Source organism: Panthera uncia, chromosome B4 (assembly GCF_023721935.1).
Source record: "Panthera uncia isolate 11264 chromosome B4, Puncia_PCG_1.0, whole genome shotgun sequence".
NCBI lineage: Eukaryota > Metazoa > Chordata > Mammalia > Carnivora > Felidae > Panthera > Panthera uncia.
In genome coordinates this window covers 10,228,517-10,241,545 of record NC_064809.1, presented here as the reverse complement: position 1 = coordinate 10,241,545, position 13,029 = coordinate 10,228,517, and positions in this window count along the sequence as shown.

The following is a 13,029-nucleotide window of genomic DNA, read 5'->3' as shown; positions in this document are numbered from 1 at the left end:
CTCCTCCATCCTCCCTCCTCTCTCCATCCTCCCTCCTTTCCCTCCCTCCTTCCCTCCTCTTCTCTCCTGATTCCCTCCCTCCTCCCTCCTAACTCCCTCTCTCCCTTCTGCCTCCCTTTCTCCCCCTCTTCCTTCCTTCTCTCCCACCTTCCCTCTCTCCCTCCTCTCTCTCCTCCCTCCCTCCCTCCTCTCTCTCTTCCCTTCTCTCCCTCCCTCCCTGCCTCCCTCCTCCTTCCCTCCCTCTCTCCTCCCTCCCTCCTTCCCTCCCTCATCCCTCCTTCCCTCCTGACTCCCTCCCTTCTTCCCTCCAGAGGTAATTAAGGTTAAATTCAGTTATTAGAGTGGGCCTTAATCCTATATGACTGGTGTCTTTCTCTGATGTCTACTGGGACCATGTGATACTGAGGATTTTGCCAGAATAATCCACTTGGCCTTATTCAACTGTGTTCTACTTACACAGTGTACTTCTGGCCTGTGACACTGCCCAGCCGATGACCAGGGCCCTCCCATCCCTGTGATGTGGATAACTGATGGATAACTGGTCGGGGCTGCATTCCTGGCCCCTGGGAAGATGGCCCCCACCCAGGATGCAGATGTCCCTGCTTGGAATGAGCTGGTCCTTTAACATCTTCTTTGACAGAAAGTCTAATGACTTTCTTTGGATGTTAGTTCCGTCACCCACTTAACCCATCAATGATAAAAATCCCTGGATCAAACTGGAAAAGTTCACAGTCTCATCTTCCTGGCTTGAGTTTTTATGAGTTAGTCCTCCACAGGAGAGGTAGCAGAGAGTGGAGGAGGGCACAGACTGTCCTGGAGAGAGCAGACTAAGAGAAGTATGCCAAGTGTGGTGTGTCTTACCTAGAACAGGTGAAGCTGCAGGTAACACAACTTAAATGGCTCGAACACGTGTAGGTTTATTGTTCTCACATAAGCAGAGGTTCAGACGTGGGCACTGGCTGCCTGGTTCTGCTAATCTGTGATGCTTACCCAGCGTCTCTCTTTGCCTCATGGCTACAAGATAGATGCTACAGCCCCGACATCATGTCTGTTCAGGGCGAAGAAAAGGGAGGGAAAATGTAGAACCAGCCATGTCTGTCCCTTTAACGGGAGAAGTAAAAGTTTTCCCAGAAATGTTCTCAACCCACTTGCATTAAGGTCTCGTTGGCCAGATGTGGGTCATAGAACCACCCCTAGTTGTAAGCAAAACTGGCAAGTCAGGAAACAGGATTGTCATGATTTATTATCTGGTGCCAGGCATGTGGCCACCGTGGATAAAGGCAAAGAAAGAATGAATGTCATGTAGGCAACTAACAGGTGGCTTTGTCTCAGCTTATTTTTGAGAGTCACATCTCCACGCAGAGTATTTTAGATTGAGATCAGTTTACGATACCACCTTCACACCAGCTGTCTTGTGTAGACAAAGTCGTTTCTACAAGTGACATTATTAACATCCCGGCTGAGCGGCCCTGGGGTTTGACCTTCTCTTGCCGGTTTAGAGGAAACTGCTGAATCCTCTATATTTACCAGCTGTCCTGCTCAAAATATTTGAGTATCTAGAAAGGAAATGAAGCAGATGGGGCTGAGGCTTCAGGAGGAAGTTGAAGGTATAAAGGAGGGAAGTCCTTCATTAACAAAGAAAATCTTTTCAATCCCAGAGGCGTTTGTTAGAGAGCCCAGGGATGAGTGGGGTTGCCCACGGTAACCGAGAGGATCTTTCTTCCCCACCGGCTGACGGGTCAAAAAGAAGGTATGGGCCGCCATGCTTCTATGTTGATTTCTTGTTTAATTACACACCTGGGGAGGAATCAAGGGTGGGGATAAGAGCCCATGGCCGAGAGGTTGTCACAGAGACAGGCTCCACGGAAGTTCTGTTTATTACCACTCAGGGAGGCAACGGGAGGGAGGCTTCTTTCCCTGGAGGCCACCGGACAGAAATCTAGTACAGGCCACAGTTGCTGATATTTCTAATTCCAAAAAAAGTCAGGAAGATTTTTTTTTAACATTTTTAAAGTTTTTCTTAAACATTTTTGTAAGTTTGTTTATTTATTTTGAGAGAGAGAGAGAGAGAGAGAGAGAGAGAGAGACTCCCAAGCAACTCTGCACTGTCAGGACAGAGCCCGACGTGGGGCTCGGTCCCACGAACTGAGAGATCATGACCTGAGCCCAAGTCGAATGTTCGAGCCACCCAGGCACCCCGAAAGATTTTTAAACCCAAGACAAAGTTAGGGGGTGGTTTAGGAGAAGTAGAGTTTTTAATGAGTGGACACCACATTGTTCTTATATAAAACCTATGGTAAGTTTAAAATAATATATGTATTTATTTATTTATATTGAAAAAAAAAAAGAACTTTTCACAGGGTCATAGGTTTTCCAATCTCTCTGCTTTTCTGGATGGAGAAATACTTTTCCTCAGACCCTACAGACCACTGAGTGGCCAGTACCCACTCTGCAGGGTCCCCCAGTAGCTACTTTGTCCCCTAGGGACAATGCCAAGTACACCTCTTTTGTAGTGTCCAGAAAAGACACAGAAGCTGATTTGTTCCTAGGATTCTGATTTTCGTTTTCCTGATTTCATCCTCCCGACCTGACTAGACACGGATTCGGATTCGCAGTCTTGTGATCATTTAGTGGGGAGGGAGCAAGCATCTCTCCCCCGTCGCTGAGGGAATGGCGCTCCAGGAGAAGACGGCGACCTGTAGTTCTTACCTCTCACCGGAGCTCTGAAAGGAGCTGAGGAGGATAAAGCACATCCCAAAAGCCGGGCTTGGGGGACTGGGTCCAAGGAAAAGTCTCGGAGCTGCAGAGGGCAGTTTGTAACACAGCCGTGGGGTGAAGGAGGCAGGTGTCCTCCCGTGGGGGGAGGAGAGGGCCTTACTCCCTCCCTGCAAGGACCAGGGGCAAAGTCACAATTAGGCATTTGTGAAGGAAAGAGAAGCCAGTCATGCCAGAAATTCAGCTCAAGGTGGTGGTGCTGTTACTTTAGGAAGCTGACTGGGTCTTTTTCTCTTCCATCCACTTTGCCTTATTTTGGTAGACCAAGAAGGCGGTATTTTCCTCCTGGCCAGTGTGAATCAGGTCACATTTGCTTCTTTGGATGGAATCACTTCAAAGTGATCAGAAGCAGTTTCCCCGCCGTCCCCGGTGCTGGTGGGGCTCACGGTGGCTGCTGGCTCCGTGCAGGCTCAGCCGGGAGGGAGGTGGTTGTGTGACAACAGGCTTCCTGTTCCCTGCCTCTCACCCCAACCACAGTGCAAAGTCTGCATGTGAACGTGCGTGGGTAAATATAGACAGAAGTGTGTGTGTGTAAAATTTGCTTGTATTTATAAAAAGTAACGGTAAACCAGAAACTGCAGAGGGGCTGGGGACAGGGAGAAGAGCTGGGTCTCCCTGTCGGGGCCGCTGGCTCTGGCCTGCTTCCAGCAGCCTGCCCCACTCCACAGGGCTGGGTGAGGAGGAACTGGAACCCTCCTTTATAGATCATGGCACTCGAATTCCCTGCCTCTGTGGCCCCAAGCCCACTTAGAGAACCCCTCCCGCGTCCCCCCTCCTCTGGGCAAACAGCACCTTGGGGATGCACACCCACCACCTGAGGGCCAACCAGGGGCTGGCCCCCCGCACGTGTGGGTGCAAGGCTTCTGTGGGATGGGAGGGCCTGGGAGCAGTGGGCGGAGGGATGGGGCAGGCTCTCCCTGGGCCATCCAGTTCCAACCCGGAGCTCCTGGGAGCCAAGTTCTGAGTGCGAAACTGGTCTCCATGTCCATGGGAAGAAGCACTTTCTAGGAGGAGAGGACATATTCTATTTAGGAATTTGGTGGCTCAGTCGGTTAAGTGTCCAACTTTGGCTCGGGTCATGATCTCACAGTTTGTAGGTTCGAGCCCCACCTTGGTCTCTGTGCTGATGGCTGGGGGCCTGGAGTCTGCTCCGGATTCTGTGTCTCCCTCTCTCTCTCTGCCCCTCTCCTGCTCACGCTCAGTCTCTCTCTCTCTCTTGAAAACAAACATCAAAAAAAAAAAAAAAAAAGAATTTGGTGGCTTGATGTATAACCTGAAATTATCATGGGATATGGACCCCTGTTACCTTTGTGCAAGGACCCACGGGTATTAAGGACACTTGACTAAATTCACCTTGTTTTGTACATTTGACTTTGGAATCGTGTGGATAATTTACATAATTATGAATTGAAATGAAATTTTATTAATGAAATTCATTTTATTAAGGTGGGATTTATTAAGATGGGACTATTTGGTATGGAAGGAAGGATGTACAGATATGTACTTAATGAGTTAAATAAAAGAGGGAAAGGAAACCAGTGACCTGGACTGGTATTGAACCTGTGGCATAAACATTCCGGTGACTGTGGAATGCGATCCTGGAACTCTGCCTCCCAAGCTGGGCTGTATTCTGAGAACAAAAGGACCGTAAAACATTTTTTAAAACTACAGTCACCAATTCTCTTGTTTGTGATAGTGTCAGGCATTTTTATTCTGAGCCTATTGTGTGTATACTGTGGAGTAGAGAATATGAGTTGTTTTGTTGGTGTCATTGAGGATGGGACTATTTGTTTTTTAAAGGATGTTATTTATTTTTGAGAAAGAGAGTGCAAGCAGGGGAGAGGCAGTGAGAGGCAGGGAACAGAGGACCTAAAGCTGGCTCCGGTGCTGACAGCTGAGAGCCTGATGCGGGGCTCGAGTTCACAATGAGATCATGACCTGAGCCGAAGTCAGGTGCTTAACCGACTAAGCCACCCAGGCGCCCCGTGGATGGGACTATTTGGTATGGAAGGAAGGATGTACAGATATCCACCTAATGAGTTAAATAAAAACCCCATAGTCCTGAATCAGAGTTGGAAGTGTTAGTATGAACTCATATATTTTATCTTTAAAAAGAGACGTATTTCCTGGTTTTGTCCAATAAAGAGGCTTGGAGATGATGAACGCCACTGGAACCCAAATGGAGTGTCTAAATATCTAAAACTAAATCCTGCCAGGAGGAACCAAGACTTCTAAGTTTGGGATGGGATATGTTCAAGGTCGGCTCAGATATCGTGTCATACCCACGAGCGAGGATGTTAGCACAGATGGTGACACACATGCCCAGCGATGGGGTTTGTGAGCAAACAGCTGAGAAAGAATTCTTGAGACGTCTTTGGTGCGAAAAGGTGATTTTATTAAAACCCAGGGACAGGTCCCATGGGCACAAAGAGCTGCCCTGGGGCTGCAAGGAGTGGCTGATTATATACCCTTAAGTTTGTGGGGGTTGGGGGTTGGAGGTCAGGGAGACCGTAAGTCTCTGAGGAATTTGCAAGCAAGGCTTTCAGGACCTTGAGGGCCAGCTGCTGTTAGAATAAGGTTGCTTTTAGTCTTTAGTGAAACAGGAAAAGTAAGGCAGCAAGGCAGCTGTGAGTTTCTCCAGGAAGCTCACGATCTGTGCGTTCCAGGTGTCTGTCAGTGGGTTACAAGCGGTAAGGAGATTTGGAGATGTAAGATTTCCCTTGTCTCTGTGTTCCTCATCACCCAAGACGCAGTCGTGAGGCAGACTGAGGAGTCTCCCACTGCCACTGCGGGTGGAGGATCTCAGGGCTTCTTTAGGGAACCAATGATGACACTGTTGCCCCCCACCCCAAACTTAATGACCCCCGTATACTTTCAGTCTGTCTGCTTCCAGTTCATTCCACAGGCAAACAGTCTGTTCAAAAGTCTCTCTTGGACACCACCCTTCATTTCGCCCCTGGATCCTCTTTTATTGAACGATTTACACTGCCTCTCTTCCTCCTTTTAACATGGCTTTCTTTTCTTTTCTTTTTTTAATTTTTTAAAATGTTTATTTATTTATTTTGAGACAGAGAGAGAGCACGCAGGAGGGACAGAGAGAGAGAGACAGAGAGAGAGAGAGAATCTGAAGCGGGCTCCATGCTATCAGCATAGAGCCTGACACGGGGCTCGATCACAAACCGTGACATTGTGACCCGAGGTGAAGTCGGATGCTCAACCGACTGAGCCGCCCAGGTGCCCCACACCCATTTTAAGAACTGGTTTTCCTAGAACTCCAGGCTGTCTAGGTGCCTGGTCCACTCTCTGAGTTATTGAAGGCAACTGATTTGCCAAGTATTCCGCCAATAAGTAATGCAGCTCCGCGGCTCTCCAGCCTCAATGTGGCTTTCTCCCCGCCTGCCACCCAAGTGCTAACACGGGGCCGCGTGATTCATTTTTCACTATGGCGGCACACAACTAGTTAGGACACAGGACAGATGCTGTAACACAAGAGCCCAGGCAACAGGGGCTCAAGGAAGGTGAAATCGCAGCTGTCTCCCACACAGAAGCCCAGACGGGACACAGGTACTCAGGGAGCTCTGCTCCACAAGGCCATCAGGGGCTCCAGGGCCTCATCCGCCATCGCTCAACCAGTCCCTGAGCTTGCTGTCTGTGACCGAGGGGTCAAATTTGACTCATTCCATGGCCTCTGCCTTCCAGTCCAGACTAAGCCAGAATAGGAGGAAATGGAGGGCAGAGAACTTCTTTATGACAATAACCTGTCACTTGAACAAATAACTTCTGCCCACAGTCTGTTGGCCAAAATTTAACCCTCCGGTCATAACCACGCGCACGAGAACCTGGGAAATGTAATTTCTAACTGGGATGCCACGTGCGCAGCCAAATTCAAGGGGTTCTGTTATTAGAAGGAGGAAGGGGAAAATGGATACTGGGGCAATTAACTTTTCTGCCCCACCTAGCCAACCCTTGGGGTAAGAGCTCACCCCAGGGTATTTTTCCTTAAATCTCTGCTGTCCAAGAAAGAAGACATTTTTTGTGGCTCAAATCTTATTGTGTAGCTCATGGTTTAAGTCAGATCAGGGATAAGGGCATTAGCTGGAGTGATGTCCCTTCTTCTAGATGGCCATTCCAATCCAGATTCCCAATTGCCCTGCGGTTGGTAATGATAGCAATAATAATAGACAACCACCATTATTGAACAGCCATTTTACAGTGGTTATTTTTTTAAGTGACTCGTATGCATTTTCTCATTTAGTCTTTGCAAAGCCGACAAAGCAGGTGTTCAAATGGCCATGCTCTACACTAGGAAGCTGTGCCCAAGACTGTAATGGAGAGAGCTTTCTCACTAACCTTCTCGACCCCGGGTCCACATCATAGGGGTCCAACACAGACTCCTGAAAGGAAATGAAAAGCTGGCCATGACATGACAAGAACAACCATGGGTGGACCGAGTCTCGTGCAGGATCAGTATAGCTTAGAAACTAGTGATTTCCGAATTGGGACCCTGCATCTTGCGGTGGGGGTGGGGTCAGGATGGCCCATCGGAATGCAGGAAGACAGTGCCGGAATGTTCATCTGCATTTATTTTTACCTCATCCTGTAGGCATTTCTCTTGGGTGCATGTTTGCTAACGTGGGCACCATCATCAGTGCAGTAGTGAATATATTTAACTTATAAGTAAATATACAATATGGAAGTGCTCACCAGGCATTTGCAAATGGCGGGGTGCTTGATCTACAAAGCTTGGAGACCACTGCTCTCCACTGCTGCCCCCCCAGGTCCCAGATATTCCCACAGAAGAGGAGTGGACAGTGGAGGGATGAGCGTTCTGGGGCAATAATGCTTTTATACGGGCCAGAGTGTGATCAACCAATTACAAACACACACAGAGCCCAGAGAAGGTGCAATCCACTCCTCAAAGCTCTCCTTGGCTTCTTTCCCCCATGCACCACGTGCCTTCCCGGGGCTCCTTCTCACTCCTTCCATCTGCCTCTCAGAAGTTTCCAGCCCCAACCTCACACCATCCTGTGTAGACAACTGGGGAAGTCCCATTTCTGGACCCAGAATTTTCCAACGAGAGCACCAGCAAGGCCAGCACACCCCTTTCTTGCTAATATTGACCCCCCTCATGGCATAAGTCATTGTGTTCTGTGTAACAGTGGTGATGGGTCCACTGGTGCCCCTTGTGAGGGACTGAATTGTGCCCTAAGTCCTGTGCCAAAGTCCTAGCCCCTGGGGTACCTCAGATTGTGGCCTGATTTGGAGGTAAGATCTTTACAGAGGTCATCAAGTTAATGTGAGGTCATTAGAGTGAGCCCTAATTCTCCATGACTGATGTCCTTATAAGAATGGTAAAATTGGGAGATAGACACGCACTGGGGGAGAAGGCCATGTGACCACGCAGGTGGGGACCTGCAGGTCAAGGAACCCCGGGGGGTTGCCAGCACACCGCCAGAGACTCTTGGACGGGATTCCCTCCCTGCTCACAGAGGGACCCAGCTCTGCCCACACCTTGATCTTGGCCTTAGGCTTCCAGAACTGTGAGACTGTAGGTTTCGTGATGAAGCTGGTGCTTTGTTATGGCAGCCTCAGCCGACAAATGTGCCCTGGTGCCTGAGGAACCCCTGCCTTGTTCAGCTTAGTCTCGTCTTCATTAGAAAGCGAGGGCTTCTCTCTGTCCATCTGAGGGTGTCCGGGTCTCCACCCGCTGCTCCGTGAGGTTGATATGGCCCCGGGGGGTGGAGTCAGTGGAGGCAGCGGTGGCCTCCATTCTCTGATCTCGCCTTGGTTTCCCCTCTGTTCCTGCTTAATTTCCACGAGAGTTTTCTCTCCCCTTTCTCCAGGCCCAGCCTTACCTTCTCCAAGCAGAAAAACTAGCCATAGCCAGGGTTTGTCTCTTTTCTGCTAGAAACTGGCCTAGTCACAGAAAAATTGAGTTGCCCCTGGGATACAGCAGGCCATGTCCCCCAAGTCCAGAATGAGGACGTTATTGCTGAGGTGCGAAGGCGTTTACCTGAAGGGTCACGCAAAAGCATAAAGGCTAACTTACATCAGGTCATTCACTTTACAGTATACATTGAAAAGGGTAGAAAAATATAAAATCAAGACTGTCTTTTTTATTTTTTTATTAAAATTTTTTAATGTTTATTTTTCGAGAGAGACAGAGAGACACAGAGACAGAGTGTGAGTGGGGGAGGGGCAGAGAGAGAGGGGGAACATAGAATCCAAAACAGGCTCCAGGCTCCGAGCCATCAGCACAGAGCCCAGTGCGGGGCTCGAATCCACGAACCGCGAGATCATGACCTGAGCCGAAGTCAGACACTCAGCTGACTGAGCCACCCAGGTGCCCCTAAAATCAAGACTATCTTAATAATGAGGTTGCAGGGTCCCTGTCCTGCACAGAGTGGGCTGCCCCCCGTCTCTCTCTCTATCTCTTCAGGGAAAACTGCCACTCCTTATCTGAGTAGAATCGACAAACATGGCCACAGAACTTTCCAGAATCACTGTCTTCTCATTTTGCCTCATGGGATCTGTTTCTAAATTCTCTGAGTCTTTCATGTCCTCTGCCCCAAATTCTATTTTTTCTCTCTCTGTTCTGTCTAGAACTCCCGTACTCACAGACAAAGAAAGTCTGAACAATCACATTTGTCCCATCTTGGGCAGCAGGAGGAGTGGGCAGAGGCATATGGCCAGGCGTGAATTCCACACCAGCCGTGGGCCCTGGAGCAGTGACTTCACCCACGTGTGCCTCGTTCTCGCCTGTCACCCTGCCTGCCCACCGGCTGTTGTGACAGTGAGTGAGTTCTCATAACCCAGGGTTAGTAAATGTTACTCTTCTCTAACCGCCCATGTCTGTGGCCCAGTTGTTCATAGTAGATATAGTAGATCTGCTCAGTACACATTTGCTGTTTGAATAGACACGTCTCTCACACTATCCTTTCCTTGTGCCCAACTGCAAATTAAAATGCTTCAAAAATAGTGCTTAAAGCATGGTGCTTGCTGGGTTTCAGTCTGGATCCAATCAGGAGATAGAAACCACACAATAATTTGAGCAAGGGAAGTTAGTGATAGAAGAGTAAAGATGGAATGAAGAGGGAACAAGAACTCTCAAGGGTGTCCTAGGGTTGGGGGAGGCGCCCTAAGAAGGGCTTGGAAGGGTTCACCTTTCATTGAACAGGTGTGGTTGGGGATCACCGGATGGTACGGAAATCCACTGGTAGCTCCGGTCAGAGCTGGCCCACGTCCCCAGGTCATCCTCCAGGACGCAGGTGAGCAGGGACTTCTAGGTGGGTGCAGAGGGGCCACCGCTGCCCATGTGAGTCCTGGAGCACACTTCCGGGGGGCCTGTGCACCGGGCTGGAACCCGGCTTCACTCGCTGAATGAGGAAGAGAGGCTGACCTCCTTCTGCAGTGTCCCTCTCACGCCCTCTACTGGCAAAGCTTAACATTACCCTCCCTACAAAGGGGAAATGCTGGGGTCTGGCCTGTTACCACAGAGCAGGTACTGCCCGGTGTCCTGAAGTACTGACTGACAGGAAATCAGTAACGGGCGTGCGGGGTAAAGACTGTGGTATTTACCCACAAGGTAAAATTATATGGAGCAATTTCACATTATGTGGTTTTTAATACTGTTTCTTTATTTTTGAGATTGAGAGAGACAGAGTGCGAGCGGGGGAGGGGCGAGAGGGAGACACAGAATCCGAGGCAGGTTCCAGGCCCTGAGCCGTCAGCACAGAGCGCAATGCGGGGCTTGAACCCACGGACGGTGAGGTCATGACCTGAGCCGAAGTCGGACGCTCAGTCGACTGAGCCACCCGAGTGCCCCTAATATTATGTTTTAAAACACTGTTTTAATTCCTTTTTTAAAAAAGTTTTCACAATACCTTAAGTGAAAAAAAGAAGTTACAAAAGCAAATGGTACCGTGGTTTTATTAAAACGGTACCCTAATTTTATTAAAATGGTACCCTAATTTTATTAAAAGAGAGAGAGAGAGAGCAAAGGTGTTCGTTTAACAGAAAAAGATTCCTGAACTTCTTCTCCTTCCTCCTCCTGCCTGTCAACCCCCCTCCTACCCTTTCCCATTGTTTGGTTAGAATAAGAGAGTGAGAAATCGGCGGGGCCAGGATAGTCACCCCACATACGAGAGAACCGAGGGCTTTAGCTCCTTCCCTGTCAGCCGCCTCATCCCTCACCCAGGAGGTGTTGGGAAGAAGGTGTAGCGAAGTTACTGCTGAGCTATGTCGAATCACAGCCGACAAATACTCGTCTGCCACTGTCCTCATCCTTTTTGCTCTCAGGATTCCCCCAGTGGTGCTGGACTGGCCTCCCCTCAGACCCAAAAGGATGAGAAAGGATTTGTACACTGGCTTCAGGAAGGGCGTGAGAAAATATGATTCTCCTTATTTCAGCATGTATCGGTGTTCTTGAGAAAAAAAGTGGCCTGTGGTCGACAGTGCTGGTTAGACCATGTTTAGCAACCATGTTCCTGGTTCTGGGTTTTGGGGTTTTTTTTTTTTTTTGCCTCCCTGCTTCTCCTGCTGCACTCTGTAGCACGTCCCAGCTTTTATTTTAAATTAAAAAAAAATTTTTTTTACATGTATTTATTTTTGACAGAGTACAAGTGGGGGAGGAGCAGAGAGAGAATGAGACACAGAATCCGAAGCAGGCTCCGGGCTCCGAGCTGTGAGCACAGAGCCCGACCTGGGGCTCGAACTCACAAACCATGAGATCATGACCTGAGCCAAAGTCAGACACCCAAATGACTGAGCCACCCAGGCACCACCCCCCCTAGCTTTTATTTTAATGCATGCATTTGTTTTGTGGAACACAGTTTGGAAATGCTGCAGGTACAAAAATATGAAAAATGTCTACAAACATTTTTGAAACTTTAGATATTAAAATGTATTTGGTCTCATAAGCCTCTTTTTTTATACTGGTGATTGACTTGTTACAAAGTGTTTGTTCATAAAAATACCACTGCATGCGTATACATATACACACAGACACATCTGTATGCATATGCACAGATGGACACACATGCTTGTATACAGGCATGTGCACACATACATGTATACACATAAGCGCACATACAAACACGTACATATACACATATATACGCAATACATCATATACAACATAGGTGTATGTATACACACATGTGCACATGCATATACACCCATACGCGTGCTCAGACACATACACACATGTGCACACACTTACACAGGTGTATACCCACCCTGCATACACATGCGTATATATGTATATAGGCATCGACAAATACTGGAGGACTCTGTGCTAAAGTGGGAGCAGCTCTCACCTTTTGGGGTGAAATCCCAGAGGACTGAATCCATCTGTGCGGTTTTCTCCACCATTTCTATGGTTATTTATTCCTTTTGTATTAAGGCAAAAATAACCGTGAGATGCCTTCTTTTGTTTTTTTACCGTGGCATTTAAGACCGTCTGCTGAGCGCCACTCTGAGGGACAGCTCGCACGTGCCCCCGTCAAGGTGACTGCACAGAGGGTGTCTCCCACGTCAGATTTCTGGATGAGGGAGCGTCAACGCAAATGTCAGCGGGGGAGCTCCTCTGACCCGCTAATGGGCTGTGTTCCGATTCGGCCTTCCTTTCGAGGGTCACTCTGGTGTTTTCTCAGCTGGTGAAGCCCTGACCCGCTCTGACAATTATTACTTCATGTCGAAAGGGCGCCGTGCTGAGCTGTCTAAATCTGACAGGAAAAGATAGAGCGGCCCCCATCAAACTCTGGGCCACGAAGCTCCAGTGGAGGGTTAAAGGTTCTGGAATGTTCTGTGGAAAGACATAACAGCCTTTCCTGCGCTGCCTCCTGCTAGCCTCCTAAATAAGATCTCACCAGCCTGCGGCTTCCCTCTGCGTTGGAGCTGATGCCCTCAGACGGTGGCACCATCTCGGGGCCTGGGTCTGTGCGCAGAAAACGGGCCGAGAGACATGGCCCTGGGGTGCCAGCTGACCACCTTCAGGGAGAATAACCCAAATCTCCTGGAATTTGTTCCGAGGGGAAGCGGAGAGGGCGCTCTCTAGTATGATGAGAAACGACCTATTTAAAACGCCAGCTGGGCGCCTGGGTGGCTCAGTTGGTTAAGCCTCCAACTTTGGCTCAGGTCATGATCTTGTCGTTTCCGAGTTCGAGCCCCGCGTCAGGCTCTGTGCTGACAGCTTGGAGCCTGGAGCCTGTTTCAGATTCTGTGTCTCCCTCTCTCTCTCCTTCTCCCTTGCTT